The 20462-nt window shown below is 40.4% G+C and overlaps 1 protein-coding gene across 3 annotated transcripts in view; it reads left to right on the forward strand.

Annotated features, from left to right (window-relative positions):
- RSPO3 (R-spondin 3) overlaps positions 1 to 20462 on the forward strand; it is a 61644-nt gene that overhangs the window by 3274 nt on the left and 37908 nt on the right. The window lies entirely within an intron of this gene.

Raw genomic sequence — 20462 nt, forward strand, 5'->3', positions numbered from 1 at the left:
TGTACATCGTCCACCGGCTGAGGTCTTCAAATTGGGATGGTTGCAAAACATGCTTTGGTATAACTAGTGGTTATTTGGTGTGAAGCAAAAATTGGAGCATGAGTGCTTATGAAAGTTATTATAAAAGAGATTACGGTCATCACTCACACTGATCATTTTGGCTATTAGTGAACACTGGAACTTGAAAAAAAATGATAGTGTGCAGATAAAGAAGACACCTGTCAAATTCATCTATTACATGGAAGACTTTCTCTGGATTTCTCTTCCTTTTGCCCAGATAGTCTCCGTTAAGCGTAAGTCCTAAACCCATTGCTAGGGAAGTGGTTTTAAATTTCCATTTAACCTATGTATTTTTAAATACAGTACAAACCAGTTGCCATCAAGCAGTCAGTGAGCCAGTGTTACTTCATTTTGTTCAATATCCAAGTCCCTCATTCTATGCATTATATTGCAGACTCCCATATTTTAAGATAAAGGAATAACGAAGCCTGAACGGACCAATTCAGAATATGCTGGGCCAGACCCTCGGCCAGTAGGAATTGAAGTTTCTTTTTTACTTTACCCCATCAGAAGGACCTGGTCCTGAAGGATTACTTATTTTGCACGTATTGCCAAAGTAATCTTTACTGGGAGAAAAGTCTGGTGTGCAGTCCTTTCACTCCCCAAACTCCTACTGGATTTTCTAGTTTGAGCATGCTAAATTTCTGTTTCATAATCAGTAGTAAATGCAGAATTGGCTGTACAGAGGCAGAACTCCTCTGAAGTCCGCTACAGAGTGCAGAGGATTGGGTCCATAATTAGACATAGCAGACAATATCAATAAAAGTTCAAAAGCAAACATATCATTAGCAAAGAGGTTTGTTTTTATTCTGATAAGAGCAATTAAGATTAACAAACTAAAAGTCGCTTGTTTGGGTCCTACAGGAGAGATATGCAGCCGAGTATAGACTAGCATACCAATAAATAAGTAGTTGTATATATCTGCCAATGATTACAGTTTGCTTAGGAAAAAAGTAGGAGTGAGTCAATAGTTCCAAAAGATTTTGGCTCTGCAGGCCACCACCAACCCTCAAAACTTAGTACTGACAGTTGTGCACCTTCCTCATTGACCTTTTAACTGACGGAAATGAAGTATTATTTGCTATGGGTCTGTGAACGACCGGCAGACCATTCGCCGTGACCCTGTGGACTACCAGTGAGCCACGGACTAAATTTGGCAATTGCTAGAATAAGCAAAGTGATAGAAAATTCTGCATTTGTACCACAGCTCCTACATTTGGGAGTAAAACTAGCAGTATGACTTAGTGGAACAGCAATTTGGATGTAGAGCTACCATGATGTATATTATTGGTAGCCCGTCAGCATCTGATGTTGGCAATTGCCTCCTGCCTTTTGCCGTAACGGCACGTTCGCGATACCCGGTGTTCGTTCGTTCATTCGGTTGCTCCTTTGGTCGCTCCTCTGTTGGTTCCTCTGTTGACGCGGGACGGCAGGTCTTCCAGCATCTGCTTCTGGTTACGGTCACGAGTGGAAGGCTCTACTCTGCAAATACTCTGTTTCTCCAGCTTGGTTTGCACGCAACTACTTTTGAATTCAAAATCAAGCAGATGCGTAACAGCCCATTTGAAAACATAGCTGTATAAAATAAAATGAAACGGGAGAGAAAAAACACAAACTGGTAAAATTATGTCTTCATTTTTTTAATACCCTCATGGAGGGGGTCATTTACCTGGAGGTAAAATGTCATCAAGTAAAGAGAAATTACATTATTAGTTAAAATAACACTGCATTTGGGAAGTAATTTTTTTAATAGTTCACCATCAATATATATACGACTGACATCTACGTGTATTTTTAGGGCTGGCATGGCATAGATGGTAATGCTACATATTCTGTATATAATACAGGTGTTGTTACCATTTTTTAAAAAAAGAAATAATTTAATATATCTGAGTGCAATAATTTAAAGCAGAAGTTAGCCAAGTAAGCAGTCATCAAGTAAGCTGAATCTGTCCTTGAGTGGGATTAAATTATTCAGTGTTAGTTCTCTTTCAAAGTATTTGTATGCTGCCAATAATTTTTTCTTCTGTGATGTTTTCATATTAGTATTGTTGCAGTAAATACTTTACTCGTGACAAGTGCATCTTTTTTTTTTTTTTGGTAATAAAACTATATTTCTCATTTTTGGATGAGATCCTATTTGTTTTGAAATAGACTGTAAAATTCCTACTGCAGTCATTAGAAACAAAAGCAGACGGAGAACTGTTTCATGCATTTTCGTAAACTGTGAACATATTTCATAGTAGCAATATCTTAAACAATTAAATATTAGAAAATTGCTACCCATTGCTGAAAGCATTAGAAGTATTATAGGATAGCCTGCTTGCACTGGGTTTTTTTAACTCTACGTGCATGTAGATCTGTGCTTGGAGTATACCAGCTGCATGTGGAACGATACGTGCTATTATCCCAAGAGACTAAAGGACTTTACAGACCAGTTCCGATTTCATACCTGACATCTGAAAGGGTGATAATTTTTCAGCCACTGAAGACATTTCTTATACTATTTAAAATGTATGTTAAACTGCAAATACATATATCACCACAACATCTCAAAGCCATTGATGTAGGATGGTATACCAGGAAATATAAAAAAAAGTCCTATTTCTCTTTGCAGGCAGAATAAAATATTGCTATTATTAAAGAGATGGTTTTAGAGCTTGAACCTACCCCCTGTGCTTTCAGTGGAGAAAGTCCCATGGACTGCGCTGGAGCTGGAGAGGGCTTTTTTCCCGCAGAACCTCAGGAAACATTTTGAGTTTGGAAGAATTCCTCTGTTAGGCTACTTGCAAAATTGCATGATCCAAATATGTACGGTACCTAATAGGAAAAAGCAATTCTCTGTACCTTTCAAAACTGCGATATAGAACCTGCTTGGGAGGCAAACTCTTTCTTAAGCATAGGAAAAGAACAGCTATTTTACTGCTTTCACATATGGAGCCAACTGAAGTCAATAAAGTTAACTCTGAGACTAATTTCTTCTTTTAAGCTTTGTTATTAGTGTATCGAGCCCTTACAAATCCCCGGTCTGCTGCTGCTTCTAGCTGTAGATTTTTCACTGAAGATAATGGGAGTTATGCCTAATAAAATCTGAGCTAGGACTTAAAAAATCAGACTTACTCATTATCTCTTGCTTAGCGTGCTCATTTGGCTTTCTGGTTAATAAAGCTAGTGTGCTGGTTTGACCACTGCTCTTTATCGCTAACATTAATAAGCTGTCTACCATTTCATATTCAATCATTTATAGACAGTGACTACCAGGAAAACTCATCTGTTAAACTATGGAGGTTCTTAAGAAGTTTTTTTCCACAACGGTAAATTGTCCCTCATGCTGTTGAAATTAAATGAAAAGTTGCAAAAATCTGGTGGAGGAGATGATAGAAAAGCTAACAAATAAAATTTTTTTTTGTCTCATTTCTAATTTTGGAGTCTGAACTACTCAAAATCACTTTGCCAATTTTTTACCAAAATAAAGCAGAACAAAGCAATCTTATCGGATGACAAAAGGCAGCTGAAACAATGTACACTTTTATACAAAAGTCTGTCTGTCTGCTATTACCATAAACATTGCCACAGATAAAATATTCAGAGAATATTTATACATGCAAAACATGTTATGGCTCAAAAAAAAAAAAAAAAAAAAAACAGAAAAAACCCAACCCAAGAGAAGAGCTACAACTTTTTTATAAATAATTGAATAACTGAGCTTCTGGCAATGCCAGAACAATTACTTATTAGACGCTTTGTCATAATAAAATCCAACAGATTTTATTAATGATTACTTTAACCCTATTTTTGTTGTTAGCAGTGAGCAGTGCGATGAACAACGTTACTTAAAAAGAAGGAATGATTGTACTATGGTTATACGATAGCTGATTAATAAACATTTTGTGTGTTTGGATTTCTAGATTATGAGCTATAGAGCACGCATTTTAAAATGTCAGTATTATTTACTTGTGTGATCAAAAATAGCACCCACTGAAGCAAAGCCATAAAACTTACATTGCTCCAGTGCTGCCAGGGAAGAACTCAGCTATGGGGACCGGAGCTGAACCGGGAGAGACACGAACCGTGACTGCACCGAGCTCCCGCCTGCTCCGAGCAGCACCCCGGCATTGCGCCGATACTTCAGCTCCACGCAGCAGAGTAATTAGGGGGAAGAACATAAAGAAATGCATACAGTGATACTTTTAAATAAAAGTAAAACCCCGAATCACAGGTCTACACCAAGTTCTGGTAGTGTGCTGCTATTAACATTATCCTTTCAAGGCTCTTATTGTGTGTCAGTTTTATGTCCTGACACGTTTCATGTTTAAACTTGAAAGGTCCTAGATGGGATTTCAGACGTTTGATATTTCCTGCAGGGTAAAGGAGATTTTGGGGCACTGTAAAATAAAACAGGAGCTCATTGATGGGTGTTGGAACAGCAACGATGTGTGATTCCTGTGGCTTCCTGTAAAAAGCGAGGGCAGACACAGCGAGGCTCAGATCCAAGAACAGGACTTAGGTGCCTAAGGTGTGTCTGGGGCAGGATTTAAACACCTGAGTCCCTCGCCTTCAAAGCTCTGCTTAATTGCCACCTCAGCCTCGATGCACGGGTATTTCTGAGATGTTTTGTCATTTTTAATATGAGACTACAGCTTACTGACATTGAGCGTCCACCTGGCATGGGAGACTTCTGGGCTCAGGTCCCTTCTGCAGAGACTTTGAGATTTTCTCTTAAAGAACTCCTGGGTAGAAAAAAATTATAAATAAATCACAACAAATAATAAAAACAACACTACAAAGTTCTTCCACAGGGAGCACAGGACTCTGCAGGCAATCACTTACTGACACTGGAATACAGTCACACGCATCCCTGCTCCCGTACCTGCCCCCCCCCCCAAGGCCTTTTCTATTCTGTGCTAAAATGGGTGCAAGCAAATTACCTGAGATTGCATGCAAATCCAGATGATAAAAAGACAGTTTAATAGAGCAGATCAACACAGGCTAGAGTCATGCTAGATAGAAGAATTAATTTAACTTACATTTTCAACTCTGGGCTGAATATTTTAGCTGCTAAGGTTTTGGATATATTAAGGGCAAGACTGCTGCTCCCTTCTTGGTGTGTTTCAGAAGAAAAAGAGTGAGGTCTCCTTGCTTTTGTTAAAGAGACCTACTTGCAGGGCTGGGTAGCACTGCCAGGGTGTCTAAACCCCCTGGACAGCCAGGATTTGAGACGATTTCTGACCCCAGCATTTCCCCGTGACTAGGCTGAGAATCCCCTGTTGAGCGTGCTGGCTTTTGCCAGTCCCTTTTGGAGGCGCCCAACTCTTCCCACCTACTGAAAGGCAACTCAAATGCCTCGCTCAGGGCTGCCAACTGTACTTTGATGGAGGCGTCGATGGAGGGCATCACTACACAAAGTAGAAATAGCAAAAATGCTTTTATCAAGCACCAGCTCATCCACGCCACTTCTCTCCAAATAACTCACCAGGTGCACAGCTTCCCTGGTGACAGCGTTTTGGTGGGATGTTACAGCAGAGGTACGGCTTGAGCCCTTTTTCCTCATCTCCCCTACAAAGTGAGGTTCTGTTTCACAGGGAAAGAAAAGAAGAATGCTCTTGCGTGAACCAGAAACATAGGAACAACCAGCTGGTGAGACAAGATTTCCATTGCATTTCTCGACTAACATTTACAAACATCCACATTAACCAGAGCTACTAAAACCTGACACTTTAATATGTTTACAAAGTTTATGTATGTTATCAGCACATGTAATACTCCCAACAGGATTTATTACAGGTTTCTTTAGCAACAACATTTTTTATTCATAACAGCTCAACTGGTCAGAGAGAGGAAAACAGCCAGTTTCTTCAGAGCGCGCCTCCCACGCACACTTGCCCTGCATTATTGCATTGCTTATTCATGAAGATTACAAACACCAGTGTCGGCAAGTGTTTCATAACCTTGTTTCCTTTTCCTAGAACGTTCATAATTAATTTCACTTTTTTCTATGCCACTGAATAAGGAGTTGCTGGTTTTATTTTACTTTATGTTACACTGCCGAGTGAAGGATTACCCCTCCAAAATAGAACCAAGTGGGACCAAAGGATATTTATTTAACATGGGAGTCAGAAGAGGTTAAGTGCATGTATTTAGCAAATACATGGAGATGGATGAAGATTCCAGAAAGTTTTAGTATAACACTGAACTGAAAATAATCAACGATGATGAGACCTCCTTGTGCTGGGCACAATGGTCACAGAGATCATAAAAACTAATGGACAAGATCTTGAAGGCAGGAAAAGTAAATAAATTACACAGTTTGGTGTTTTGCAAAAAAACCCCAAACCAAACCAACCAGCTTCTGTTTTGCAGTCCAAAATGAAGTCACACATTCGTCTCTTTTGTGTTTATGTTTTATGAAGAGTTGAGCAATTAATGAGTTTTAGAGTTGAGGATGTATTAAAAGCAAAAGTAGAATTCTGTAGGAGAGTGCAGAATTTATAATTGTGCTATGTCCTGGACAAGCATTTTTAAGTTCAAGGCTCTGGCTTTAAGAATGAAACAATTTAAATGTGCTATTTAAGCTACCCGTTGAGGAGAAGCTTCAGTGGTGTAAGAATTTATCAGATTCAGTTGTGAGTGAATGTCAGCAAGAGGACATCCACATGGCTGCTTAGGTCATATAGTATTTCCTAAGAAAAGACCAAAGCTATTTTGAGGAACAAGTAAATATAAATTCCCCTGGACAGATAGTGGGGAAAAAATATTTCCCTTTCTCTGTTGGCATCATTTATTTCTGTTAACAACCTATAAAATTAGCACGATTTGAGAATGCTTATTCTCTTCCATGACTGGGTACCATGTTCCTTCATCTGAGCAATTCACTGAGATACTAATCATGCTTTAAACCCCCAGCTTCTTTCAAATGCATGTTTTAGAACAAGTAAGCTGTTACATTACTAACTCAGTTCAGTGTATTTCAGGAAATAATGTAACAAGTGGTGACATATATTATGTTTGTGTGGTCTCTTGGAGGTCAAAGTGGACTCAATCACTCCATGGATGTGAAAATTAGGGAGGAGGTTTCAAGTAGGCTTCCTTTTACAACCTATGTACTGTGTCTGGAGACTCTGATGAACATAAGTCTTCCCAAGCTTTTTGGAGGCTGGAAGCACTGGCTGGGGAGCAAGTGGAGTGTGTGGGGGGGTCTTATTTGTATTTGCCAGGATCTGGCTGGCCACAAAGGAAACTGCAAACTGTACCCTTTCAAGCTGAGGACAGGCTGCTATTCACCTCTTTCTGAAATCACATCATTTCCCAGCTACCCAGTGAGCGGAGAAGTTCATTTCTTCCTCAGTATAAATCACACCTGAGTCCAGATAAAATAGATTAACCAAAAGAGTAGTCTTTTCTTGCATTTCCATGCTTCATTGATTACATAAAAAAGGAGGATTCTAACCATAGCTACCACTAAAGACCACCAAGCATTATGAAAGTCAATCCATAATCCTTTTATGAAGCCCTGCATAATTTGTTGAAAAATAAGTTATTCATGTATGGAACTTGCTGGTTGAGCCTTCCACCCTGGTTCCCTGACTAACTGTGGTTACTGCTGTGTGCACCAAAAAGAGCCTGTGTTTTTTATCTGGAAGTCTGCAGAGACCTTGAGCACATCTTGCCCAAAAAAGATAAGCCACAGAAATTGCAGTCCTGCATATGAGAGAGCTTATTCAGAAGAAGAATCTTCCACCTCATACTCCATGACTCCTACATAAGCCTTCTCTGGCTTATGTACTTCATCCCCTGGAACCCTCTAAGCATACAGCTGTTGTCCTAGAGCTGGAAAAACTCCTTTACTCAGCCTATGCCCATCATCTTCTAAAAAGACCTTTTTGACCATCAGTGTATATAACTCTTGACAGAGGTGTCAGAAAACCATAAACCTACTAAAAATGTAGGGTGGCATTTAACACTGTTCACAAAACATTGACAAAATTTATATTTTTGATGGAAAATTTAATATAATTTTATAAATTATAAAAATATAATTCTAAAATTAAAAATATAAATGACCAATAAAAATAATATAAATGTTCATACATTTAGTCATCTCTCCCTTCTCCCCTACACATTCATACCTATATCTTTATATACACATTCACATACATACATACATACAAATTCACACAGACACAATTAAAGGTCTTGACTTGGTCTTAAAGTATTTTCTCTTTGATATTGTCTTAAAATATAGGTTAAAAGTATACTGATAACCCCAGACAGAAGAAGTTTTGTTTCAAGCCACACAAAGCCCTTTGGTTTGTCTGAAAACTCCATCTCTTCTCCCACTTCTAATGGTCTGTTTGGTCATGGAAAACAAAATTATTAGTTTTATACAGGTTAAACCAAACACTAATTAAAAAAAAAAAATCATGGGAGGCTTGGTAGGAGATCTTCTTCTCTTTCTGTTGAACCTGGCATGCTTAAAACTGTACTAGAAAGTTATATGGACCCTTTTCTTTTTGGTTGTGTACAGGTGAAACCTTTATGGCTTTCCATATGACGTGTATCAGTAGGCTGGAAATTTTACTCAGCAACTGAGGAGGAAAATAACGTTCCTTAGGCTGGGCTCCAGGCAGGGGAAATTGGTGGTGCTAGAGAAAAAGCATCTTTCCTTGCCCCATGACAACCCAACAGCACTACGGCTGATGTTGCCCGGAGAGATGTCCGTGCGTATGGGTGGATGTGTGTACCTACATCTGTGCATCTGCTGAGGGAACAGCAAGAAGAGTTAATATTCCTGCCTTTTATCAGAGAACAGAAATGTCATGATCATAAGGCACATGCCAGACTAACGCGAGGTTTTCAATTAGAGCCTCTGCATTGTTTTTAATGGGAGTTGGTTTAGGCAGAATAAACATTTCATAAAGGTTAAAGGATTGATTCTGCTTCTAGTTACAACTCACGTCAGGAAGCAAATAACTCACAGAGCTCTGCCAGCATAAAATTTGCATGTGCTCAGAATCCAGCCTAATATGTTTATATAGCCTATTAAAAAATACAATAGTTGGTGGGGGATTTTTGTTCTCACTCACCAAGAAAAGGAGCAGCAATGCAATCTGCACTTTTCTTCCTGAGGTGCTGGTAAAGATCATGAGGATATTCCACCGTCTTTTGTAAGACAACAGCTGCAATTTGCCACTTAAAAGTGTGGGAGGGATACTTCTACTGCTTCCCCCATGCTGTACTTATTCACCCTGCCCAGCACTGTGTACTCACGAGCTTTCTCCTACTTTGCCATTTGCTCAATTACAGTTGTCAAGCTTCCCTCTTCCCTCTCTTCCTACCGGTACTGAACTCGGGCACTATTTCTCAAAGTAGTGACTGAAGTAATTCAGAGAGTGAGAACATACACCAAACCAGGCTAGCTAAATAAGTAAGCACAAGGATAGACTCCAAATGCTGCATTTTCTGAAGTGGCAAGTGGCAGAGGAACTCTGGATCAGCTCCATCAGCCTGCCTGATTTAGTACAGACATGGTCCATGTCCTCCTTGCTATCCATAACATGCCAGGATCCATCCCAAGTCCACCTGGAAACAAGAACCAGCAGGTGAATGTAGTGAACCAGAGCAGACGCATCAGAATTCACATGCGACGATGTTATGTAGAGTATATGATACCGTGTCATTGTCAAATGATTTTTTCAAATAATTTTTTTCTCATTGTCCTATCAACTTCTGTTCCTCCTTAGTGTCACCCCGAAGAAGCACTCCCTTAGTGTTCTCTCTCCCTCACTCCCCTATTCGTACCTATAAGCACATTTCCTCTTCAGCATACTTTTCCTTTTTGATGCCAAGCCACAAATTATTGCAACTTATGGTTCTGAGCCCAGGGTTTTGAGGAGAAATGGTGGAAAGAGAACGGATGCCCTTGAGCTGTGGTGTGATGACTTGATGATAGCAGTGGGTTTCCTGGTGAGAGAAAAGAAGCAGTGAACAGCTTCTTTGGTTTACAAAGACAGATTGTAAAAACAATCTATGAATCTTTGCATATACAAAAAGATGTGAATCCTTGGAGTCTTTGTCAGACGTGGCCTGGGAGAAGTAAGGAAGGAGCTGGAAAAGTTTTCACAGTCTAATAGAGTATGTAGCGCTGAGGTCTATCAAATACAAGAATATGAAGGGTGGAGTTTGGAAAGTGGTGAACAATTCTGAATGTGTCAGCTGATACCAAACACAGCTATGACTATTTGACCAAGCACAGATAACAAAATATTCACCCAGTTTGTCTACTGCTCTCCAAGCAGCAGTGCAGGGCCCTTCAGGGACCAGTGGAAAAAGTTCACTGTTTGCAAAAATATCGGGGGGGGGGGGGGGGGGGGGAAGAAAGCCCCCTCCATAATGCTTTGCATTTCCCTACAACTTTGTCAGGGAGTGCCATGATAGATGGCAGGGCAACTGGACACAATTTAGTACAACTTACAAAATCCTCCTCCTCAGCTGCAGAGCGACGTGGTGTCGCAGAAGGCACGGGCAGCGGAGTTCATCAGCCAAACTGCAACACGCAGCCCTGCTGGCTACACTCTGTAAGCAATTCCCAGCTTTCGTAATGCCTGATGGTCCTAACTTTCCCTATGCCAAGCACTTTCTCCGACACATTTAATTCCTCAAAGCTCTGCACATGTCTATTCTCTTGTAACAGAAGTTGAATAATGTCTACAAATGGAAATTTCTACTCCTCCTCTTGGCTTGCTGTGGAACCATGACCCCCTCCCCCAATATATTCAGTATAAGTGGATTTACAGAGTTAGCCTGACAGTTTCTGAAATAGAAAACCTCTGGTTAACAGCAGAGCCCAAGCACTGTTCTCTCTATAGGCAGGCCAGTGCTTCTTGCTTCACTTTAAGATGGACTCCCTCCGATGACGTTGGGTCAGAGGAGATACCACACCCTGTCCAGCCATCAGCCTCTTGCTGAGACAGCTATCACAACTGCCAGTTCTTCTTGAAGGTTTTACAATGCATACAGTTTCAAACAAACATCAGATGAAAGCAATTTTAAGACTAAATCAAGCACGGCCAGGTTTGCATTGGTGATTTATTGGTGAAAGTCATCAGCTCCTATTACCTATTTCTTGAGCCATCTAGTTCTTTGGCTTCCAGCCATTTCTAGGGCCTAATTCTGTTCCTATTGAAGTTAATGGGAGGTTTTGTCACTGATTTCAATAGGAGGTCTTTAACTTTCCAACTTTATGTCTATAGAGGCTTGAAGTGCTTCCAGGTTTCCATCACAGTCTGCGGTTCTCCTCTTTAAGTCAATTGGACATTAACAGATTGCCTGGGCCCACACCTTTGGACATAGGAAAGCTCTAGATCTGATTCAGCTCTCACTCACACACCAGCCTTATACCTCGGTGAGTCCCTCCTGATTTATACTGGCAGGAGAGCGAGGTCCAATGTTACTTATGCCTGGGTCATTGCCAGCAGAACACGGAGAGAATTCAAGTCACTTGTTATCCCCTTCCCTGCACCTCTCAATCACAGCATATATGTACGTGTATATATATGCGGATATATTGGAATCATCTGGACTCTTTTAAGTTATTCACCATCGAAACTGACTTCAAATTCAAGTTTTAAAGTTGAAATAACAAAGAAGGAAAAAAGAGCCAGAAGGGAGCCAGCTGCAAGGGTACTCACAATTTTCATCAGTCTACGGGACACTCCTAATAACATATTTTACTACTTTGTAGTGAACTTTCTTTGCTTCTGCCATAAATATATTCCCTATGTTGTAAATGAATAGCTTGCAAGCTCAGTAAAGTTAATATAGAAGAATAAATCTTAACTACCTAATGTCAGGTCAGAAATATAAATCTTATCTAATATGCCAGGTCAGAAGGAAAGAATACTTTTAGCTGAAAATAGCAAATACTTTCCAGTGCAGAGTAGGAACTTATTTTTCTCTTTAAAAAAATACGCTCCCCCTAATAAGATGAGTTGAACAGTCTCCTTTTAGAATCTCCAAAAGAAAAATAAACATGTAGAGCAGAGTTAATTTATAAAATGCTCCAAAGTTTATCTTGGCAGAACAGTTTTAGGCAGTGAGATTTCTCTCCCTCTCACACATGCATTCATACACATACACACTCTCTCTCACACACACACACACGTCTCAAAATTAGGACAGGCCCTTACAATAGCAAATACTTCAGAAAACTTCTATATCTGGATAAATTCACAGATCCTTATTCAGGCAAAGCTCTCATTTTCAAATCAATGGAAATTTTTCCAAAGTAAGACAACAATCCTTCAAGCCTTTTTGTGTAAGTACAGACCTGCTGTGTCACAGCGGGAGATAGCGAGCCACACAAGCGCCTCCTGTCTCACGTCCCCCTCCCATGCGCTGGCACTTCTGCCAGCTGTAAAGCAGCGATGCAGCTGCCATCCCTTCCTCCAGACTGCCTGGGGCCCCACTTGTTGGGCACAGCTGGATAGCCTGGTGGGTGACCTATCAGCCAGCTGCAGTTGGCACACAGGTCTCTCCCAGGAGCCACAGGCTCCCACTGCTGCCCATCCTCTTGTTCCTCCTTCACATGTCCTTCATACACGTCTTGCACATCAGGACCAGGGCAACTTCAGAGGCTGTTAAGGTGAAGCCCACCAAAGGCTTTCTTTCAGCCTCACGGGCTTAGCTTTTTTTTTTTTTTTTTTTTTTTTAATAGTCCATATGCCTGCAATCAGCTTGCGCCAGGGAGCCACAACAACAATAGGGGAATACTGCAGGCTCCAGATCAAACAGCCAAGAGACTGCCCAAGTGCAGGGCGCACTGCAACCAACACCATGCCCTATGCTGACCCCCCAAAGAGTTTGGAGCTCCTCCACCTCTTGCAGCAGTTACTGGCCTTTCAGGCCAGTTTTCTCTTCTCTTCTCTTCTCTTCTCTTCTCTTCTCTTCTCTTCTCTTCTCTTCTCTTCTCTTCTCTTCTCTTCTCTTCTCTTCTCTTCTCTTCTCTTCTCTTCTCTTCTCTTCTCTTCTCTTCTCTTCTCTTCTCTTCTCTTCTCTTCTCTTCTCTTCTCTTCTCTTCTCTTCTCTTCTCTTCTCTTCTCTTCTCTTCTCTTCTCTTCTCTTCTCTTCCCTTCCCTTCCCTTCCCTTCCCTTCCCTTCCCTTCCCTTCTCCTTCCCTTCCCTTCCCTTCCCTTCCCTTCCCTTCCCTTCCCTTCCCTTCCCTTCCCTTCCCTTCCCTTCCCTTCCCTTTGCTTTCCTTTCCTTTGCTTTCCTTTCCTTTTTGGCTGCTGGGAAGTTGCCAGTAATTTCCAGCATTTGGTCTGACAACTGTTCTACTGTAAATATTTAGAAGAATCCATTAGAGATTAAACAAAGTGTAAGTAACTGCTCCTAAGTGATAGCTCTTATTAATGTTTGCAGCAATAGGCGCTTTACAAATGCATATGAAAGTCCTACCTCTAGGCTGCTTGTAGGAAAGGGCAAGATAGAAGGCAGCAGCCAGAACACAGTGTTATTTGAGCATCAGTGTGTTATCATTATAAATAATCAGTGCAGAGACAGCATTCTGTAATGTGTACACCATGCTTGCAAATCTTCTAGACAGCAACGGTAGAGTGCACAATTCTGACCAATGTGTTTTAAATGATCTCTATCAGGCTGCAAAAGTACTTGGACCCCCAGTTTGGACTTCTTTGCCTTTCTCAGATCTGCCTCAAAAATATATAAAAAAAACCAAAACAAAAACACGAGCCCCCCTGCACCCCAAATTGTATCAAGAATCATTATGTGTTCCAAGGGAAAAGACAAGCACTGCTCTTGTGGAATTTGTAAATTTTATTGTATTCTAAAATTATCCTGTCTATACAGTGTCTTAAATGTTCACTGTGCAGTGTGATATTAGTGTTCTGGGGCTGACAATGAGATATTTAAGATGCAATGCTGACATATGTCACTTTGCAGTGGACTCAATTTTGTGGATAAAAAAAGCCAACTTTACAACAAACTGAGATGAATGAAGATGTATAAATGCATCTACACTCTAGCCAATTTCTTTGCTGAAAAAATACAATATTCTAGGAATACAGTGAACAGTAAATATATATCTATGCATCTGCATACCATGGCAGAATTTTCTATCCCAACAAAGGTTAGTGATACTGATTTTTTTTTTTTTTCTTCATTTAAATTACATTATACATTGTCAGTTTGCAGTGAGTAAGGTGTGTTGGTTCCAGTAAAGAAGAGGTTAAAAAATGAATCACAAGACTTGGCTTCAGTGTCCACTTTGCACTGGTTAGGTCCTGCAAGCAAAAAAGCCTGGGGCTTATCCAGGGTACTCATGATGCTTTCCTAGGGTGGTATGTCTGATACTCAGAAATAATGCGTGCAAGGCATCATTTCTAATTTTTTAAATTGGCAGCCCCCCTCAACTTTCCTGTCCCCTACCTGAAAGAAATTGTCCAGATAGTATCTAGGATTTATCTGTGTTGTTCATCCTTTCATTTTAGTTCCATAGACACATCTGACTTTTCAAATTTAAAGTCACCATTTTCTGTATGTGAGTTTAGACCATTACTGAAGAAATAAATAAAAGCAAGCTGGGTAACTGGGAGAGTTGGGTGTGAGCTGGAACATGCTGACTTGTTGGGTACTCCCATCGCTGATCATTGTGGCTTATCGAGTTGCTGGATTTGGTGTCACAGCAGGGAAAAAGGATGAAACTTGTTAAGGTAAAGTTTGGTACTGCAGGTTTCCCAGGGAAAGAAAAGGGGAAGGTATAATGCTAGTGATCACCTGAAGCAGGCCTCAGCAAGTTAGAAAGGGTGGTAGCAAAAGAAGTTATTAACAGTCTCCTCACTAGTTCAGATGCTGGGCTGGTGTCAAGAGTGAAGAAGAGGCTGACATCTGCCCCAGCTTCCCCTCTGCACAGTCAACTAGTACGCAGCACAAAAGAAGTAAACTTGTTATCACCAGTTCCCAAGCATGAGATGGGTTCAAAGCATAGGCAGCGAAGTACCTGACCCCAGGGGGTGCAGTAGGTTTTTTGAGTTGCTGCTAAAGCAAGGCTATCTCTGATGTTTGACTGAAGCCAGCAGCCGCCTGCCAGAGAATGACTGCTACAGGCTGGATCTGGCCTTGTACCACACATCATTCATGTCCAAAAGCAGGAGACAGAAAGTCATGAAGTCTTCTTTAGGCCTTGGTCTTTCTGAACTTGTTTATAGGCTTCTGGGGGCCAACACTCTTCCACCTCTAGAGCCAGTAGCCATCAGGAGGAGGGGGTGAGGGAGCTGTCCTGAGCTTCTTGACAGTGGCAAGGACGATGAATGTCAGGTAGGATGTAAGGCAATTTATCTTCTTCTATACTTCCATGTGTGCATATACGGGAGCTTCAGGAAGTCAGGCAGAAGACATGCTCGTGCTCTAGAAAAGCTACAAAGGGACAGACTAGATGGTCTCTTCAAGGAAGAAGAACATTAGTAAGGAGTGTTTCTAAGCTAGTGGGCTTGGATAGCCGAGAGTGACTGGAGTTGTTCTGCACAAAACTCCCCATAGCAAATGTATTCAGCTTAAAATAATAATAAGAAGCAGCAGCAAGAATGCACCTTTCAAAACCTGTACAAATATCAGTTCATTTTTCATATTAATCTTCTTGAAAGATTTGCAAGAGGGCATTGTCATAATTTTTCAAAAAGTGAAAAGAAGGTGGATAAGTTGTCTCCTCAGACCAGCCAACAGCAGTGATCTCATTTTAAGACACACAGATCACTTACTTGCAAATCATGCAGAATTCCAGGTGGTCAGACCTCTTATGTACCTTAAGGAACAAATCTTCCACCGGATAATTTGGCAGGGCACTGTTGATTTTTACAGGACAGTGACATTTGACCCAAATAAATAATTTTACCATTTCCCTTGACTGCAGGCATTGAAAGAATAAACACCAACAACTGAGCTAGTCATTGGACATTACATGGCAATTCCCAGGCCATGTCATCCTTAGGCAGAGGTTTAAGACAGTTCAGATGGACTGAGCCCTAGAAGTGTCTGTTTGCCTCCAATGACTACAAAGTCTGGTGTCCCCAAGCCCAGAGGATCTCCCCCTCTATGGGATCTCCCCATAGAAGAGTTAAACCCAACAAGATCCATGCTGACGCTTGAGGATCCTGGACAGATGGGTCAATCATGGATGTCCAAATCTTCAGTGCCTACAACCAGGGAAGATGAATCCCAGCATGGGTCCCTAAGTGCAGGCACCTTAATTTTAAAAATTAGATAAAAATCTTTCAGAGGTGCTAAAATGTAGTTGAAAGGGAACTGAACCTCCAGAGCTCTTAATTCCCACTCTGGAGCCATGTTTGAATGTTCAAGGGCAGCAGACATTTTAATTATACATAATTTCAGGGGGATTGCTGGGATACCATTTCCCCTCGAGTTTGTGATTTTGTGGACCATTCCCGCTTATCTTACAACATAATGATCACAATGAAAACAATTGTTTCTCAAAATTTGCTATTCCATTGCCCTATAGTCAGTTACAGCATGAGCGCATGCAATTTGAATACGAAGCTGTTGATTGAGAAGAGAAGCACTCTACAGCCACTCAGCCCAGATGTGAATGCATACCCCGGGGTCAGCGGGAGCGGGGGATCCAGCCCGACACTTCCAGAGCAGGAACCACAGTGCAATGGGGATGAAATAAAAGTGTAAAAAGAGAGGCTATACTAATAAAGGTATTTTTTCTTCTTTTTGCTCACAGCCAAGCTGGCTGATGGAATATGCTGTTTAAGGCAATGGTGTCTCCAAGTTCCATATAAGACAGCATCTTAAACACTCCTCCCAGATCCTAGTTTGAAGAAACGAAGTGGAATGCATGCTGTAGTTCAGAAAAGACAGGAACAGTTAATAACTTGGCTTGTTATTCCTTCTGCTTTTTGAAAGAGAAGTTTTCCATCATTTCACTCAATTTTTACATGAAACAATATTCCATCTTCACATCCTCTTTGAAATACTAATTTAATAGTGCTTTCTCAATTTTCTCTGATATATAGAATAAACAAACTGAGGAAGAGACCATTTTGCTGAAGAATTCTAGATACATGTTTAGGTTTTAAAAAATGAAAACGTACTGTTAATTTTCTTTTGTTTTGCCAGTAATTTCATATGAATGTTAAACAGCGTTAGACAAGTGGCTAAGACACAGCAAGAGAAAATTATGTGAAATCAAAAGGATAGTTTTTTGAGATTCTCCCCTTCTCTAACCTGCACAAATATATCATGGTAAAATCAACAAGTCTCCTACCATCTGTTTGCTTACACTGATGCCTCATCCAGCAGATATGCTACATTGAAACCTTATGAGACATAAAAATCCAATTTTGTTCATAAGGCAACAATGTGGAGTTTGTTTTAAGGAAACTGAAGTTTATTTTATTTCTGAAAACTCCTGTGAAGCAAGTAGTTCTCAAATCACAAAGAAAATATTGGATCATCACCCTATATTAAAAATATGGCATTTTTATTTGCTTTTATCCACAATTATTTCATTCTCTTTTTTATGTCATCAGAATCAGATTGATGAGCATAATACAACTCACTGTGAGTAAGAAAATGATGATATTGCTGATGCTGTATTAAGGCAAAACACTAACAAACGGCTGGCTCGCCGGCGCGTGCAGCCCCTAGCCAGGGGTGCAGCAGCAAGGGGTGTCTGAAGGTGCCTAGCAAAAGCTGTAGGACCCACTCAATCGTTGCTTTCTCAGGCACAATAATTTATGGCTAAACTACAGCACGCTTTTAGAAAGATGTCTGACCTCTTATTTGAAGCACACATGCGGCTGAGATTATACTGCCTCCCTGAGACTGTTGCAATGATTTAACTACCAAGGCTTTCTGAAATTTGTCCTGGATAATGCAGTTGAGACTCACCGATGCCCATTTCCAACCACGGATCTGTCATATCTTTACTTCCAGTAGCAGATAGTTTTATAGCATCCAATATTTTAGGGGGAACACTTAATTACAGACTGACCTTTTTTCCACCTAGAGAAAGAGGTGCTGTTGTAGAGTGTGCCTCAAGCAAGGCTGGTTTTGGAGAAAACACTCCCCAAAGTTAGATGCAGTTTTTACTATGCCTTTTTTTACCTCTAAGAACAGGCATGACTAGGCTTTAATGTATCTGATCTCAGCCCTGTTCTATGCCAGTGTAACCCTTTTGGTGTTGAGCTTTCAGGGAGCTGTTCTTTGCTTATAAAGTCATAACAGAAGAATTGGAGCAGGGTCTTACACAGTGCTGTTCCTACGTTGTGACCAAGCAACTGTGTTCCCAATGGAAATTAAGACCATGAATACATCCCAGTGCCATTTTCCCTCACGGCTGTGCCCCACCTGCCACCATCAGCTCTCAGCCATTATGTAGCATCGAGACACTTCACAGGTTAGAGCTCTTCAGAGCAAGAAAACAGCAGTGAGTTGATACACTGAGCCTTCTGAATCCCTAATACTGAACTATTGCTTCAGCATGGGCATCAGGATGGCTACACCTCCTCCTTGCAATATAAAGCAGAGTAAGACTGATAGCACTCATGCTGGGGTTGCTGGTAAGAGCCACAATTTCAACTCTAGAGGTTCCCCAAATGTCTCAGTTCAGACTGGTTATAGCAGCTATCAGACAGCCGGTGCATCCTCTTTCTTCTCCAAACACGTGTTGTTAAAGAGCTGCTGCTCCACCTAAGAGAAGGGTAATACGACCCATAAAGCATTTACTTATACTGTGGAGCTGCATCTTGTACGCTATAAAGTGCCTTGAGGACCACAGGGTGAAAGGTCCTACAGAACTGCACATCTATTTGGAGTGTTACTGCTGCTGTTGCTATTTGATTATACCATGTTCTCAGGGGTTTTTAAGGATGGTTGAAATTACAATACAATTTGCAATAATTACATTTATTTTCTTTTTCACATATCTGTGGAAAAAAAAAATAAAAGTAATCATTTTCCCCGATCATTTGGCCTCCTTTTCACTTGGCTTCACTTTGAACACCTCTTTCTAATTTTCTCTGAGAACACCTTTGTTGTACTGGCTTTTTTCCATATGGAGTGTTACATATGATGTTGGTATGGAAAGTATTATATAGTAAACAGCAGATTTAAGCTGGAAAAGATACTTTAGAGATTAATGAATGGGCTTTGAGTCTCTCCTTTTATAAGACACCAGTTTGATTCTTACTGAAATCAAAGCAATCTGTTTTCCTTCCCATCAGAATATAGTTTAATAGCCCCTTATAAAATTATTTAATAATCTCAAAGTTGAAAAACTTTACATTGAAAAAGCAATGCAATTATCACCTGTGTTGGGTCTCCTGCTGAGACACAAAGAAACACGGCTGCTAACTCCAAGCACTGTAGGAATCTTACTCCCAGATACAATGGCAGTGATTTAAATTGCATGAACATTAATTTTAAAAAGTTAATAAATTAAAGTTGTACCAGAAGCCTTTCATAAGCCTTTTGAATTCACATAGCTATGCTTTTCTCTGCAGAATTAGGGAAGCAAATTTATTGTTTCAATCTTTTAAAAAAGGAGAAAAAAAATAATGGTTTTGATTTCTGGAACACCATGAAAACATAGTCATTATGTTAAAAATATTTGATATTTAATTTCCTCTACTGCAAAACTACCTGAAAATATTGAAAAGTTAAAAAATGAAAAATAGTTTAAACTTTGAATTAGTTAACAGCTGAGAAGTTCAGGGCATTATTGTCAAAGTTAGAATGTTAAGAGTTAGACTTTTGCCTGGTTCAGGAAGATATGTGTATGCTCCAAGCACAAGAGCCTCTATTCAAGAGTGTGTCCTTAATTTTAATCAGGTATTTAAGTCTAATTTAAGTCAAGGGGTCTGTAACACGTGTGAAGGTAACCATATGCTGATGTGCTTTTTTGAATGGGGAGGAATTTAAGCATGAGCTTACATGGTAATTGTTCTGGGTTTTTTTTTCAATTGGGTCTGGGTATGCAGAAAGTAGCATAAAAGGGATCAACAAACATTAAAGCTTGCTAATTGGGTGCTCAGTATAGAGGAGAAAAAGGGCCTTTTATTTCCCTGAAATTTCTGACCTTTTTTGTTATTTTTTCTTCTCCCTGTTTCTCTTTGCTCACCAACCACAGCTCTCGTTTGCTGTGGACAATTCCCAAAGGGAACATTCCTCACTGGAGTAACTTACCCAGCTCTTTTCCTTAATTTACAGCGAGTACAGCACCCCTTGCAGATTGCATAGCACACTCTTTGGCTGCAAGCCAGCGCTAATAGCATGTTTTCCAATAATCTAATCTCTTCAGTCACAGAGCAGAAATCAGAAAGTTAAAAGAACTGGCCTCTCAACTTGTCTCAGTCCACCTTTGAAAT

Source organism: Balearica regulorum, chromosome 3 (genome assembly GCF_011004875.1).
Source record: "Balearica regulorum gibbericeps isolate bBalReg1 chromosome 3, bBalReg1.pri, whole genome shotgun sequence".
Lineage (NCBI taxonomy): Eukaryota > Metazoa > Chordata > Aves > Gruiformes > Gruidae > Balearica > Balearica regulorum.